The sequence below is a fragment of the Panthera uncia genome (assembly GCF_023721935.1).
Source record: "Panthera uncia isolate 11264 chromosome A1 unlocalized genomic scaffold, Puncia_PCG_1.0 HiC_scaffold_17, whole genome shotgun sequence".
Taxonomy (NCBI): Eukaryota; Metazoa; Chordata; class Mammalia; order Carnivora; family Felidae; genus Panthera; species Panthera uncia.
The window spans coordinates 141,182,272-141,199,709 of NW_026057577.1; the positions used below are offsets into that span (position 1 = coordinate 141,182,272).

Sequence of the window (17,438 nt, forward strand, 5' to 3'; positions counted from 1 at the left end):
ATGGCATCAAAAGTAGAAATAATCCTTAATAACAACAGTCTCTTCTTAGTAAAAGAAGCTGGAACTTGTTTTACTGTTTGAAGGCAGTACATCATTATAATTTTCCAAGAACTAATAGGCTTAAATCATTCAACAAAGAATAATATTTTCTTGAAAGTAGATAAGATGGCTTTGTGCCTTTCAAAAGAAAGACACCATTCAAGAGAATATTTAGTAATTCTGCCTTAATCTAAAATCTAATAGTACTGAATTTTTTTTAAATCAAGGCAAATTCTAAATAACTGTCCTTAATGGAACCTAGAAATAAGAATAGTTAATACCTCCCACTGCAGTTTTGGGGGTACTTTTCAAGAAAATATTTTTCCCTAGTTTCTGATCATTGAAAGAAGTACATGTCTGGAAATGAACTATCTTGCCACTCTTCACAAAGACTCGAGTTTGACTGGAAGAATAATTTTTCAAAATCGATCTCTGTTTGAGCAAACGCCTCCAAGGCTCAGTGCCACTTAGTCCCATGATGACCAATCTGATTCCAGAGGGGTTCTGACGTGACAGGTATTAGCAAAAGTGGCTCTTGGAATTCAGTCCACGGTAGTCAACTGTGGGCCTGACTGAACAAGATCAAGAGGGTCAAGAGGTTCTAAGTACACAACCCGGTTCTCTAACCTAAGGCAAAGGAGCTCACTTAAGTGCAAAGTCAAGAGAAGAATCACCCAGGCAATGCAGCTGATCCACCAACTACTTACAATGCCCCAAACTCCCACCATGATGGTTCCACATTAAGGGTGTGCTGTGGCTTCCAAAAGGTCTCTGTGAAATGTTAAATGAGAGAGTTAACCCCTTAAATGAAAGGGTTGGACCAAATGATCTGAAGTCTCCTGAATCTCTAAAGCTCTGATTCTATATTTAGGACAATCAAATGCTAGGCAGAGAGCAGGGCCCGAAGGACCAGGAGACTGGGCAAAGGTGAACCTAGGCAGCCAGGAGAGGGAAACAGGCGTAACAGAGTGTTAGCTGAAAAATCAAGTTATAAGTCAGAATGTACTAACTTGCTGCTATATACAAACGTCTATATTTATGGAAATAAAACACTAAAAGTACACATTTCAAAACTCTAACCATGATGATCTAGAATGGCAGGATTGCAGCGACTTATCTTTTCCATTTGTCTTCCAAATTTCTACAGTGCAGGTTGCTGGTAGACCCCTCATAGAGACCAGGGGTCTCTTGCAATTTTACACATCACATAAGCAGAGGCACTCTTTGCTCCAGACTATCATTAATGACAAGGATATTTTTACAGCAAATATACTTGGAAGAGAGAGACAGTGTCTCCCGCCAGAGCAAGGGGCAGGTTTGCTTATGGTCTTGGAAGGTAGGGAGTGTCTCTCTTCAGAGCCAAGAACAGCCACACTCACAATGCAGTGCAAAAGATTCAGACACCCTAAATTCAGGGCTCTTCTCCTGTAACGCAACCCACCATTCACACAAGTGTCCACTGGCCTTCCATGTGTCACCCTGTGGGAATCAGGTTTCAGAGTACAAAAAAAATGCTGATATCATGACAACTCTTTCCTATCCTGAGTAGTAAAATTCCTTTGTCTCTGGCCCAGTAGTCTCACGTCTTCTGACAGCATCTGTCAAACTGTAGCAGGCCAATCTTTTAGCCTGCAAATCGGGTAAAAAAGCTCAGACCTTTCATAGCTCTTGACAAATATATGCTAGTGTTACCATCCGAGATGCTCAAATTAGTGACAGACAGTTTCTACTGCTTGCAACTAAAAGCCATGACTAATGATATAACTGCTTTAAGAATCAGGTCTTTAAGTGTTCAGGAAGGAAGGGAGGGAAGGGGGGAAAAAAAGAAAAGAAAGAAAAGAAAGGGAGAAGGATCCAGAGGACCCTCACCTCTACAAGACAGCACTGGACAAGGCGAAGGGCACTGTCATTTTTACTGCACCCCTGCTCTGTGAAAGGTGCCATGCCTGGAGCTAAGGGACACAGCTGGGGACAAGACAGATAGGAAGCATCTCAATACACACATGTATATGCCTACCACCCCACAGGAACTACATGAACCAGGACAAGGTGCTTTGAGAGGGTAGGAGAGGGGAGTCAGAGCAAGTCTGAGGAGGGTTAGGAAAGACATTCTTGACATTCCATATATGTCACTTAACAGTGCACAAGGAGACTTCTTCTCTCATCTTCATCCCAGAAAACATTTACAAGTTAAATGATCAGCACAAATATACCAGCCCTCCATCCTTTCAATCCCACTGTTTTTACAATTCTAGAATAATAGTATAATTACAAGATTAGTGCCAAGCAGAGGACTGATAAGCATTCCATGACTATGGTCTAACACGAAGTCAATTTAGAGTCACTTAAAGTTGTTAATCATTAACCACAGCCGAACGGCCTCTGATAACCTTTGAATATAAAGTGTTTAGATTATCTAATGATTGACACATGCAAATTTAAGCTCTAGGCTCTTTAACAGTTCATATAGTACCTTGTAGCTAGAAGGTGGTTAACAGATGAAAATAATTAGGATTATCTAAGAATATTGGACTCAGCAAGAAAGAGCATTACATTTCCTCTCAATTCACTCTCTGCGACTTCGTCAAGTCACTTAACCTCCCAGGCACCAAATGCTTATCTGTCATAAAAAGGGATTAGAGCATAGGTCATCAGGACTTCTTCTAAAGGTAGAAGAATGATTTCAACTCATTAAACCAGCATTTAGTGGCAGTGCTCCATTTCACATACAATGTATCCTGGAAAACATGACTGTTCCTAAATGACAGGCATAAAATGCATAATTTCAGCGAGGTTCAGAAGGGTGTGATTTCCAATCACAACTAATCTTTGCTATTAATTTTTTTAAAAAGCCGTTTTGCCCCATGAAAGCAATATACATGCAAAATGGCCATTCTGGGTGGGAAGGAAGAAAATACAGATAACCAGTAATCCCATGTCCTAAAGGCAACCATCACTAACATTTAAATAAGCCTCAGAGTTTTTTTTATAAACACAAATATTTAGATAACTTTAGACAAAATCCAGTAAAGTCCACATACACACACACCACCAACTAACATAGAATAGACAAAAAAAGGAAGTGCTCAGAAAAAGCCAGGAAGTGCTGAAAAAGTGCTCGGGACAAGTCAAAACTTGAACAAGCTCCTACTGGCTAACTTGGAACAATCTGAACAAAAATAATAATGGTAATAACCAGTAGAATAAAATGAGAATCTATGCACCTATTCTGATATAAGTAAATAAAAAAAAGTCTCTTTCTTACAGTAGGATTCCAACTAATAAGAAAAAACTAAATGAATTAGAAAATTATCATTTGGCAAATACCAGAGTGATAATTATTCTTGGCAAAAACCATTACTGGGTATAAAATTAATGAGTGAAAGCAGGATGAGAGAGGAGGTTGAGATATTTACAAAGTTTCAAAGAACACCCACCCCCACAAGATACTTATCAGTTACAATTAGAAACGTTATTAATTTTACAAAGGAGATCTCCTTAGGAATCATCCTAAATGGTGACGGGACAGACACAGCAGAGATGTGTGCCTGCTGATGAAATGCACAGAGAGGAACACAACTTCACTTCCAAAGCATTTCTGACAAAAATGAGTTATCTGCATTGAACGACGAGGAAATACACAAACCCAAATTGAAGAATATTCAACCAATTAGCTAGAATTAACTAGCTTGAATTCTTCAAAACTGTCGTGGTCTTGACAGATAAGGAAAGACTAAACAACTCTTGCAGATTAGAGAAGACTAAAGAGCTACACAACAAAACATATGCAAGCCCTGGGAATGAACCCTGCACCAGGTAAAGGGTGTTACTGACACAATGGACAAGATGTGTATAAGGTTGTCAATTAGATTATACACTGACATTTTTTTTATAAACACTCAGTGTTTTTCCCGATATTGGTAATTTTAATGTGGTATGTAAGCGAAAGTCCCTGGTCTTAGGAAATACACATCAAGGTATCTGGAGGTAAAAGAGGCATCGTGTACAACTTAATCACCTATGTTTCAGGGGGAAAAAAAGTTTATCTAGATGATAATAGATATAAAATATAGAAAGAGGCATGAATAGCAAGTGCAGTAAGACATTCACATTTGGAAAATCTGGATGAAAGATATACGGGATTTTCTTGTACAATTTTTCCAACTTTTTTGGGTATCTGACCTTATTTAAATGTGTCTTACATATGTGCACATATATGCAAGTATAGGGTGGAGGTCTTCCCGTAAAAACAGACACATCCCTAAATCATTATCTGTAAAGGCTGCACAGTATTCCCCTGCTGAATATACCACAAGTTATTTAACATGAACTCTGCCAGCAGCAATGCCTATATACTCAAGTATACGCCTGTGCGTACTGTTTATCTCAGCAGAATTTGTAGAATAAAATACCTCCCTTGAAACAGGGATTTTACTTGAATTTGAATTCAGTTACTATCCAGGTATCTAGAGACAGCGGGCAATCTAACATTTAATTTAAAAATGAATCGGGTCTTTAAATGCCTCACCCTTACCTGACTCTCCAGCTAGTGGGGCACCTGTAGAACAATGAAGAAAAGAAAATGATGATATTAGGGGTGCCTGGGTGGCTCAGTCGGTTAAGTGTCCGACTTCGGCTCAGGTCACGATCTCCCGCTCTGTGAGTTCCAGGCCCCCGTCAGGCTCTGTGCTGATGGCTCAGAGCCTGGAGCCTGCTTCGGATTCTGTGTCTCCCTCTCTCTCTGGCCCTCCCCGCTTCCTGCTCTGTCTCTGTCTCAAAAATAAATAAAACGTTAAAAAAAAAAAAAGAAAATGATGATTATAAACTGTTTATACTGTCACCAAGAGGTCACATTGCCTTGTTTACCTCCATTCACAGACTTTAAAGAGAAAACGAAGGGCACCTGGCTGGCTCAGTCGGTGGAGCACGCAACTCTTGACCTCGGGATTGTGAGTTCAAGCCCCACGGGGGGTGTGGAGCTTTAAAAAAAAATAAAAAAAATTAAAGTGAGCACAGAAATACAAAGGGAAAACAAACTACCCCTGCCTGCTCACAGAGAGACATCAAATGGATGGCAGAAACAACAGGAGTCAAATTCAGTTATAAAATTACACACATGCCATGAAGTGCAAAGACCAGCTGTGTGCTGGAAAGGCCGATGTGCTCAGCACTCCAGTGGACAGAGCGCTGCTTACTGCCTGAGCCTGCTGACGCCTTGGGGGGCGTGCGGGGGGGGGGGGGGGGGGGGGGGGGGGGGGGGGGGTCCGGAAGTGCTGGTGGAGCAAGCGTTCCTGCTGGGAATCCTGAGGAAGCATGGGGAAGCTAAGACGGCCTGTTCCGTTGAGAAATGGAACCGGTGAGGCTCTGGGCTTGGGATCTGTGCGGTCGCATCAAAGAGAACAGTCACTGGTCACGAGGACCTTCAGGAGGTTCAACATCCTCATCACCATCAAGTGTAGGATCCGTGGAACCTCTGAGAACTTAGGTACATAGTCTTATTCCCCAGTTTCACATCAATTAGCCACAGAAATACACGTGGAAAGAATCAAAAAGAAGCCCTGGTCAGGGGAGACGCTCTGAAGGCTGAAGTCAGAACAGCCTGAAGGTCGATGACGTGTCCACTGGTATCTGATCTGCCAAGCACATGACTGCCTAACCGGCTAGGAGGCAGTTTTTGAATGACACAGAGTAAATCTCTTGTTTCTGACCATGCGAATGAGATCAATGTCAGAAACAACAGTACATGATTCCACCACTTGAAAATACTACCTTGAGCATCAAAGAACTAACCAGCTTCGGAATACAGGCCACCACTTTTATAAAAGGAAAAGGCTAGCTTTTAGGTTTTCATATTTTAAAAGTATACATAGACAGAAAACCTGCTCAATTTATCATCAGTGAGAACTTTAATTCCACCAGCCCTCAAATAAGCAATTACATTTAGTAATACATCCTCGCACTATTTTATCCGCATGTGTGCCTACCATATACTCGCTCCTACAACAGAAATGGAAGCAAACAATACAGTTTTGTAAGCTGCTTGATGCATTTATTTATAGTGAACTGTGTCATGACCTAATAGTCTAGTATTAATCTACTACATCATATTAATGATTACACAAAACATTTTTAATCAAAAATACGTATCACACAACAAATGTTAATTCAAAATCGTTATACTGATAGAAGCTGCATGGAGTGCAGTTCAGACAAAATTTCCAAGTCTCAACTCTTGTAATTAGAGCAATGACTGACACAGACTTCTGAGCGACCTCCCAGCAGTTCATTCCTACCACCAGTAGAAAGCTTTCTAAAATACTCGAGAGGTCTCCAAATCTCGTAAGCTGCTAATACGACATGTGTGGCATGTTTCCGTGACTATAACCACTTCCACCTTTGAGGTAAACTATGCTTTGCAAAGTAATCACTTCTAACATGTAAACTATCATAAAAACAAATCAATACCACGCTCAAGTTCTTAAAACTTTGTTGTTGTTTTTTTCAAGTTTATTTATTTTGTGACAGAGAGAAACAGAGCATGAGCAGGGAAGGGACAGAGAAAGAGCGAGAAGGAGATTCCCAAGCAGGCTCTGTCCGCACTGTCAGCGCAGAGCCTGACGTAGGGCTCAATCTCACGAACCGTGAGATCATGAGCTGAGAAATCAAGAGTCAGGATGCTCAACTAACTGAGCCACCCAGGCACCCCAAAACCTTAGTTTTAAGGGCCGTCCAAACTCAGCTCTGAGGATGGGTAATGCCTACATAGAATTTTTGATTCAATGGAAGGAACACACCTGAGAAAGTCAGTGGGCTGATATACTTCTCTGAGGCATTAACTTTCCCTCTTCTAATTGACCTGTAAATGTTCATTGGAAAAGACAAAAACGCTTGTTTCGTAAGAAGGGTATCGTTACGTTCTTCTTATTCGCTGCCTTAGAGGCAGTTCTGATTTACCCCTGGTGCCCCAGTAGTTATTAACCGCATTCCCTTTGATTCTTAAAAATAATCTGGTTTGTACAACAAATTATTTGGTAACCTACTTTAGGCTTCCAAGAAGTTTACTGCAGGCACTTCTTTTGAGATAATGTATATATTACTATTAACACAAATACATTCCCTTTCTTTACAGAACAACATTACCTCCAAAGATGAGACTCAACATTCTCTTAGAATTCCTTTTTTTACATTTAGGATACAATAACACCTAATTCTAGTTTTTACGACTTTTCCTAAATTCTTTTTTCACATCATTGATATGCCAACATTCCAATATGTTTAGCATAAACAGAAAAAGACAAAACACCAATAAATGAGCCATTTAAGTTCGTTATTGAATACAAAGAGATTAATCAACAAAAGCAGGAGTTCATGGTGGAGAGGCAGGGCTATCAGCTTCAGGGAGATATACAGGTTTCCGTTGCTAACCCAACGTTCTTAGAGCGTGCCTAAGAAACTGGACACTAGAATGGCATAAAACAAAGACACAATTACCATTTTGTAGAAGCCAAAATCCTCTTCGGATTTCTTTCTGTTAGAGAAAACTGGAACTGAAGTAGGTCTTCCACAAAAGACAGTGGGTGCGACACGCACTTTCTAAGAGCAAGAGAAACCTGTACTAAGAACCTCCAGAATGCTCTAGTGACTGTCCTTTCCACTCTGCAAACTTTCCTGACTGTGGCTGACTTCCCTACGTCTTGATTATGGTCTACTTCATCAGAATGCACTTCCCCACTCATTCTATGATTTCATCGGTTTAGAAAAATATTACAAATTATACTCTATGTGTTACTGATGAAAATAAGTGGACAGTTGGCTATGCCCATTTTTTTTCTTTTTTCTTTTTTTTTAATTTAAATCCAAGTTAGTTAACATAGTATAATAATGATTTCAGGAATAGAATTTAGTGGTTCATCACTTACGTATAACACCAGTGCTCATCCCAACAAGTACCCTCCGTAATGCCCCTCACCCGTTTAGCCCATCAGCCCAACCAACACCCCACCAGCAACCCTCAGTTTGTTCTCTATATATTTAAGTGTCTCTTACGGTTTGTCACTATGCCCATTTTCAAAACGTTGGTAAAAGAATCCTAAGTCCACACTGCAATGCCAGAAAGTGATCTGTATACAGTAACTTACTTCTAATTTCTAGAAAGTCATTTCAAAGTAGATGCAGAGTGCAACATACATACATGTCAATTACACATACATATATGCCAAAACTTTGATATCCAGACCTTGCCCCATGGGCTAAGACCCAGATGCAGACATGCAGTGGATGGGACTGATAGTCAACACACAGTCATGGTCAACACACCACAGAAGCAGGACTTCCAAGGTCCCGCGTGGGAGGGTGGGGGCGGAACAGTCCTGCAGAGGCTGGGGTATCCTGCCTGCCACTCCCCACTTTCCAGAGAGCTGACTGGGCTAGTTTATTACATATGTATCAATCTCAGGAGAAGGCCATTGCTACCTAATTCACCAGGGAAATCCTAGAGGCATGTGTGTGGATACAAAGTGATTAAATTACTATGCAGTGTTATCTGATTTTCATTCTAAAAGACACAAGTGTCAAATGAAGGGGTGTGTATGCAAATTTGTCCTGAGATATGGGAGTAGACCAGGCCAGCCATTCACTTCTGTTGGAGGAGGGATTTTTTTTTTTTTTTTTTTTTAATTTAGTGAGTTCTTCCAACACAAGGAAACCAGGTATTTGCAAAGGATCAAAGTTCCATCAGTCACTGCCCCAGCATCCGGGTGGGTCTTCAAATAAATAAAGGACAGAGAAGGCAAGTTAGAGAAATATTTATGCTGAAATTTCACGTACCTGAATTATTTCGACAGGCAGGAACATAGTAAATGCAATACCCCAGCCTACAAAAGAGTATGTGTGTCTGCAGAAAGGCCACAAGAATGAGGCTTGAAGCAAGCTAACACCGGTATCTCCTCTGGCTCAAATTTCCTATAGAAATAGACATTTTGCACACACTTTTAACAAATAGTCTTATAAACAAAGAGATACACCAATTTTTCAAATATTTGTGTAAGTCACCGATTTTATGTTTTTCCTTTCAAACTGCACAAATTTGATAGGTCTGTCACTAGGCTTCCTTACACAAATGAATGGTTTTCCCACCACCTAGATGGGTCTGCCTTGCTCAGTCCTCATCTCGCCAAGTCCCCTAACAGAGCCACGTGTTAGCAAAGACCACTGGGGATTAAGGAAGCAATCCCTTCGAATAGATCATCTTGCCTCCATTCAAAATTAGTAACCTATATTAGATCAAGCCTGTACCTTTCCTTTCCATAGATTCATTCACTAACGACTATGTAAACTAGCTTCTGTTGACCAAAAAAGGCCAGTCCTCCGGGCCAGATACAAACTAACTTCTGAACATGGTCAGAACTGCCGAACCTCAGCTCTCTGCAATCCCAAATGAACTACAGACCTCCTTAAAGCCTATGCTGGCAGAAAATGCACGAAATACATCCCCGAGAGCATGAAAATGAACGGCACTCTCACGTAAATCTACCCAGTGCCTTGGTCATGTGTCAAGCTAAGACAGGAATTATCCAACATTCTCCGAGACCACAGACTTACTTAGATTAAAGAGGAACTGCTATTTTTGGGTTTTTCAGGATTAACCCTTTACCAGCCCTCTGTCAATCTAATTTGACAGAAATACCCGGTGTTTTACGAAGTGATAAAAATTTCAACAACATTCCATTTGCAGCTGGGCTAGTGATTTTAGTCCAAATTTGATAGCACTGAATATTAGCCACTTCATTAAACTGTGGGAGAAACCCCAAATTTCTACATGGTATTCAAAAGGAGACAAAGGCTAGAAGTCATGTGCCAACTTCCTCACTACAGGATAATTTCATATGTAGACACATTTTTACAATACAACTACAACAGATGAAAAATGCTAAAAACAGAAATAAACATAATTTGAAAATAATGTGACTTCATAACTCTTATGCCAAACTGGCAATTTGTAGGAGTTTTTCAAGGGAGAATCAGAGCCAAACTTGTAACATCTGTAGTAAAAACCCAAGACCAACATTAAAGAATTATTCATGGAAAAACATTTTCACTACAATGAGCCAGAGCTCAACTGCTAAAAATATATGTAATGTGCACACAAGTGCATGGGTTCACCTATGTAACATGCACACAAGTGCACAGGTTTACAAGAGTATTCATTTCACAGTATCTCAGCTTCGAAATTGAACTACATTGCCGGATTTTTCCCACCCAAACATTCCAGGCTAAAAAGCAATACGGGATTTAATCTATAGGACAACAGTGGAAACTGGTGAGGAATTACAGCAGAAAAGCTGAAAAGCATTGATCGGCAGGTAAAGGAGAAGCTAAAAGTCTTTACTGATGGGATTGCGCCCTTCCTTTCCTTTACAATCTCTGTTTATAGGTTATCAGCAATGGTGCAGCACAAAATGATGATGAAAAAGGAGGACAAAGCATTCAAAAATAGGTAATGCCTTTCATAACATTAGAGTCTGTGTAAGGAATAGAAAATAACGGGTCTGATTTTACATGCCACAAAAAAAAATAAATTGTATTTATACTCCTGTCTACTGAATCATTTAATTTAAAAGTGCCAGCTGAGGGGTACCTGGGTGGTTCAGTCGGTTAAGCATCCGAGCCTTGACTTTGGCTCAAGTCATGATCTCGTGGTTCCTGAGTTTGAGCCCCACAACGGGCTCTGTACTGACCGTGCAGAACCTGCTTGGGAGTCTCTCTCCCTCACTCTCTGCCCCTCCCCTGCTTCCGTGCACTCTCTCTCTCTCAAATAAATAAACATTAAAAAAGAGTTCTAGCCAAGCAGTCATGAGCAGGGACCAGGAGTTAGGTTCCAATCAGCCCACCCCTTACCTTGGGCTACTTAACTACTCTGTACCTCGGTTTCCTCATCTGTGGAGAACGGTATACTTACTAAGTGGTACAGGCAAGAACAGCAGACAGCACGGCCTCGACAGCCCAGTAGGGTGGGCTGGCATCACAATTATTCTAAGATCTCTGGAAACTGCTTCACAAAATATTTACTCCACTCCTACATGTGCACAGTTTGTCCTTTTCGCAGAAAGGCTTTGACTTTTTATTTTGGGTCCCCTGGCAGAAGCCGCAAATAAAAACACTAGTGATTTCATAAAATCTGTATTCACATTTCAGGAATTCCAACACAGCCTGACGATGGTCCCGTCTAACTTCTCAGCTGGCGAGGAGAAACGCAAGGTTACAATTATGAGAAAAGCAAAGATGGATTCAAGCTTCCTACGAGCAAACCTGAAAGATCGGCGTCTGCTCCCAGCTCAACCGGAATAAAGCTCAGCAGCAGAATAAAACCTTCAGTGACAGAACACGCTTATCCCCGAAGAAAGGCAAAGCCTTCCTTTTGTTATTTTAATAATTCCCTCCTCCTCCTTTCCCCTATGTCTCACTCTCTCGTTGCTTTACAAGAAAATACATCATTTTAATAATCAGGAAACCCCACAAAACAGAACTAAGTCACGATTCCTTGAAGCATTCCATACAAAACATTCCCGTCACCTTTACTCAAATGGAGTTCTATGTGGAATTTTAAATAAAGATTCAAATGTCAAATCCCAATCCAAATGTCCACTTTTTCTTCATAAATTCAGAAACCCTAACAACAAAAGAACATAATCTGCTCAGGTTACACCGGACTGACTGTAGTATACACTCCTCGGGACGACTTCCAAAAACACAGATTCAAAGGTACACCCTGACCAAGAGCCGATCAGATGCCAGTGCTAAGGACTATGGGCAGTGAAGCGAGCCAAACAAACCCCACGGCGCAAATGTTTACGCTCTCTCGCTGACACAGAGGGAATGGCAATTCTCTTTGCACCTTAGAGCATCAACCACCAACAAAAACCACCTGGTAACTTTTTGCCTTAAAAACCCTTCTTGCCCCTATTAACTGCTGGTTGGGCAGATCTGCAGTCCTCGCTGAAACCACACACTGCATTTTGAAATGGTGGGGAAGCAACAGCACAGAATTCATTCCAGTACCTCCCAACTTACTGCACCATGACTAGATACACAGGAAACACCAAGACTGGCACCCACACACCACTACGGAGGTCCCATTCATCACATGAGGCTGTTTCCACTGAGGAACATCTAAATCTCCTGACTTGCCCACACTTGGTATTACCAAGCACTCATGCTCCAATTTGCCCAAATATTGCTAAGCATTTATATCAAATTTTAGCCACGGACTTATCCACCACGAAAGCAGTATCGGCTCTCGCTGGCATGACAAACCACGAGGCTCTACATGCAAGGGTCTCAAACAGCAGACGCTAGTCACTGACGTACAAATGACAGGCCACCCCTTTGGAGCTGAGTGCACGCAAACCCCAGTGCCTCTGTCCAGGTGAGGCTGACCCTGCCCTCTCCATGGCAACTCAGAGACCCATCAACCAGAATGTTCCATCAGGGCACCAAGGATACAACCTTTCACTTCAATTTCAAATGAGTCCAAATTTAGACTGCTCTGGAACAACATGAAAAACTATCTTGAAGCATGTTTTTTCAGTTCTCTAATATCCATTGGATGACTCACAGTTATGTATCATAGAGGCCAGGTACTTTTATTTCTAAAAAAGGAATATATTTGAGGGGGGGAGGGCAGCCTAAAGCTGGTGCTCTAGAAACTTGGTGACTAGGCAAGAAAAACGAGAGAGAAGCTGGCTCATCTCCAGCTCAGGAAAAGTGATTTTAAGGACCAAAGGCTTACTTAAAATGTCACACTTAACTCAAATTTGCAATTTATTTTCCAGCATAGTCTTATGAATCTAGTCAACATTTAAACACTACTCAGTAGTGCTAATTGGTTCTAGCTCTTAAAAGTCTGTTTAACAAGCTATTCAAACCTCCCTGGTCCCAAGCTGCCTAAAAAAATATTTTGAAAGCATTTTACTAGGGCACAACTAGGAATCAGTTTTTCCAGCAGTTCTTCCCGGGCTGAAATATTCAGAACAACAAAACAGTCTTCTCTGATTGAAAGAAAAACTTCACATCCCCCATCTCTCACCCCATACGGTGACCACCTATACGGTCTCTATTCATTAAGGAAGGCTTCAGAAGTTTCAAGGAATCACCAAGGAAACAAGTCGTCTATTTCACTACACAAATGACAGAAATCAACCACTTGTAAGAGGAATAAGATCTGCGTGTTGCAGTTAGATTTTCTACAGATATACACTCAGGCTATGGGATTATTCCCCAACTGTCCACAGTTTGGTTTATCCTGTCAAAGCATTCCAAATACAGTGTGTCAAATATAAACGCAACACCAATGCTCTCTGCTAACTCAAATCACCTGTAGGAAAAAATGTAAAGAACTATAACAAGTCCTATAAACCATCAAGCAAACATTACAGACAATTATATCTCCTGTCAAAAGTTCTATTATTGGCCATGAAGTGCTTAATGTACACTCATAATTTTAGACAAGGCAACATAAAATGTTAGTGATATTAAATGCAAGGCTTAACAACCTACCCAGCAAAAGTTAAGGGTACATAACCGAATGCTTTTTTGCAATTGGCAGTAAGAACATGCTTCATTTAAATTTGTTATGAAAATACATGTCTGGAATTAGCCAAATTCAGGCAAGTTTACTTCTAAGTAAATCAGCCTCAAAATATTTGAAAAAGAAATCTTCCCCACATACCCACCCCAGAAGTCATCTTCCCATCAATTTGGTCTCTTTCCCGTCTTCTCCCCATCATTGTTTCCACTCATCTTTTAGCACCTCCTCGCCCCTTCCTAGGTGTCTCGCACGAGATCAGCGATACCAATTCTTCCCTGCTCCTCAGGCTGGAAGCCGTCTCTGCATCCACAGGCGCGGGAGGCGCGGGAGGCGCGGGAGGCGCGGGAGGCGCGGGAGGCGCGGGAGGCGCGGGAGGCGCGGGAGGCGCGGGAGGCGCGGGAGGCGCGGGAGGCGCGGGAGGCGCGGGAGGCGCGGGACCAGGGCAGGTGCGCAGGGGGTTCAGGAGCAGTGAGTACGCACGGGAGGGGGCAGGTGCGCACATGAGGCAGGTATACACTGGGCAGGTGCACAGGGCGGGGGCGGGGGGGAGGCGGTGGGGGGGGACAGTGGGGATGCACGGAGGTGGGGATGCACGGGGACAGGTGCAAAGGGGGCTCGGGGGCTGTGGGTACGCACGGGAGAGGGCAGGTGCACGGGGGGTGGTATTCATGGGAGGGGTATTCATGGGAGGGGGCGGGTACGCACAGAGCAGCTGCGCACGGGAGACAGGTGCACAGGCAGGTGCGCACCAGGGTCACAGGACTGGTGCGCACAAAAGGCGGGTAGCGCAGTGCCAGGTGTGAACAGTTCTGCACTTGGGCGTGCTGGCCAATCTGGGCCTGGCAGCTCGCTGAGAGCCCAGCACACCTGTTCTCACTGCCATGTTTAATAATTTTACGCTGGCCGTGTGTCTCAGCTGTTCAGGAGAGCTGGCCCACCACGAACAGAACGTCTACCCCATTCAGGACTGGGAAGCATATGCACCGCCCGTGTTTTCATGTACTTTTCAATTGATGTCAGTAGTCACCAGGATTCAATTTGGAAGAAAACACCAGGACCAGGCTCTTCTATAATCCTTCACAACCTCGTTTTGTTTTGGCTTAAAGTTTGAGAACACTCACTACTAGCCTTTTTAGGGGTTAGGAAAAGAGAGAAAAGGATGCAGAAGAAGGGGGGACAGAGAGGGGAGCCCTAATTTTATGGGGAAAAAGAGGAAAGATCTAGGTGTTCTGGATTCAGTCAGTGAAAATGATTAAAATGTCTTTGCGATCTGGCAAACACCCAGTTTAGGGAAATCCAGACACCCCAGTCACCCACACACACGATCTAGTGATCATCTGCCTGAGAGTCACTCCCAGGACTGGATTAATAAACAGATCACTTCAGCCTTCTTTAAAGCACAATCATTTTAACAAACCAATTTTTTATCTCCTTGACTTGACTCAGGATGCCACAGAATGTACGATGCACTAAATGTTTAATAATAGCTTTTTATTGAGAGGGGAAAGGAGATGTTAATACACTAAATAAACATCTGTATTGAAAGATGCACAAAGATTTCTGAAAGTTACAGTATCTACGATTACTCCTCACCTCAGATTCCGATACAGATAGATACTGGGCTCATAATAGCACTGATCACAAATTTTTAGACTAAGTTGTATAAACACTGGAATTCATAGCAATGACCCAATTAGAGCCGTGAAAGTCTAAACTAGAGGAATCGTGGGTGTGAAAATCCTATGTACTGAACACTGGGAAGAAATGTTAAGTATATGGGCCAAAAGCAGCTCATAATTTTTAAATCATAATGAAAATCACTGCAGCTTCTACAAATAATTATCACTAATGGTTTTAAATAAATGATCTTTCCCCCTTTGGAATATCTGTATTTGTCACTTCACTACACTCATCAACTCATGACCCCTTGGGTGTTTTTGCAATCACACACTCAAAACCCGCAACCCAACAGTCAAAAGAAAATTACGATATTTCAAATTACAAACAAGCTTTATGAAGTAACAATGTTGAATAACCAAAGGCTACAGGGCACAGGCTACACAAACAGGCTGTAATGACTCAGTACTGGGGTCCGTATACAACCGTCTGTGACCCGCTGAGGGCTGGTTCGGCGGAATGGACCCTGCACACGCCCAGCCTGGCACAGGTGCCTGCCTCACTGAACAGGCTGCCAATGAAAGTAGGCTGCTCACGGGAGGAGTCTGATCTCCAGGTAGGATTCAGAACAGTGAAAATGATTAATGACTAGGAAGACGACAGCTGATGGAGAAAAACACAGAAACCACAGGAAAAGCACAGTGGTGTCAAAATGCAGAACGAAAACTGACCCACAAAGGGTCCACTCCCACTCCCACTAACCTAACTTAAATATTTTCCTGAAACACCAAGAACTTTCCACATACAGTATGTGCTGAAAGCAGCCATGACAGAACAAGTCTTTTACAACAGAAGTTTATTTCGGGAGCATTTCTAAGATGCTAAGATGCAATCTTTCCTCTGAAATGCACATGTGTTAATCATATGAGGACATAAATACTTAGCACGAGGACTCCTCCAAAGCAATGAATTCCTGAATCATAATAGCTACCATTAAGCAAATGAAAACATGTTCCAATACACTGACATCTTATAGTTTTCTCAACATGACAAAAAGCACAAGTTCCCAGCCTCGACAACACCGTCAAGTGCCTCTAGTGGATCAGAGGACAGTGAAAGGCCCCTTGCAGAATCGAAGCTCTGTGACCCAAAGACTGGACAGAGGCCACGGAGCAGGGGACAGCCCTGCAGCCATGGGACACAGCACCGCCAGCAGCTGCCGGTTGTGTTTCTGCTGAGGGGACACACACACTGTGTGCAGTATTCTCTCCAACTCCCAAAACACTGCCACCGCTGCTACAGTGAGCAGCACAACTCTTCTAACAAAAACATCTCAAAATCCCCAAAGGATGAAGTCTGCGAGGCATGCCATTAGCAACCGGCTGAATTTTTAGCACACATGCAAGCCAGCCATCCGAACAAGCAGCATGCTGTGGGACGACTGCCCGTCTGGCTTAGGAACTCTGAAGTCAAGGTCAACGAGAAGTCCTCATTAATAAACCGTAGAGCACAGGGAAAGCTGGAATGAGAACCATGTATTTTTAATTGTAGAATCCTTCTTTCCTTTACAAGCCATATCCTCTTGCGTAATAGTTTTTAAAAACAAATGCATTCAGAGTAAAACAGTCACTGTCTAAGGTGAAGAGTTGGCAGTGTCCCATAGGACCCCAGTTCACCAACAAACAAGCTCTAGAGACCCTGAGAGGTGCAGCCAGGAATGGCCACAGCTGTAACTGGGTGTCCTAGTGCCTTCATCAGCGAACAAGAAAGGGAGATTGTGTTAAGTTCCGCTCCACTCAGGTCTGAAACCGATGCCATTGTGGGGGCGGGGGATGAGACTGATGGTTCAATAGCTGTGATGGATTAAGTTTTTTCTATTTTTAATCATTTAGGGTATCTTTAGGGTTGAGGGTGTTGGGGAGTTTTTTATTCAAATAAAGTAATATTTAACAAGTAATACTTTGTTTAAACTAGTAACTTGTAGGGCTGTATTAATTCTTCTGAAAGAGCACATTACATTTTTTAATACGTTGGTGTCTTTATAACAGTTTTTCTAAAAAAAGGCTTCTAAGAACATAATTTTTCATTATTTATACTTACTTGACTTCTACTATTGAAGAAAGGGGAGAGAAAACAATCCTGTTTAAGTCATAATCTAGTTGATGGAGAGGTAAGACAAGTCACATGTCACAAAAAT

The 17,438-nt window shown here is 42.2% G+C and overlaps 1 protein-coding gene across 2 annotated transcripts in view; it reads right to left on the minus strand.

Moving 5' to 3' along the window:
- TRIO (trio Rho guanine nucleotide exchange factor) overlaps positions 1-17,438 on the minus strand; it is a 353,639-nt gene that overhangs the window by 298,785 nt on the left and 37,416 nt on the right. The gene's annotated exons all lie outside the window — the stretch shown is intronic.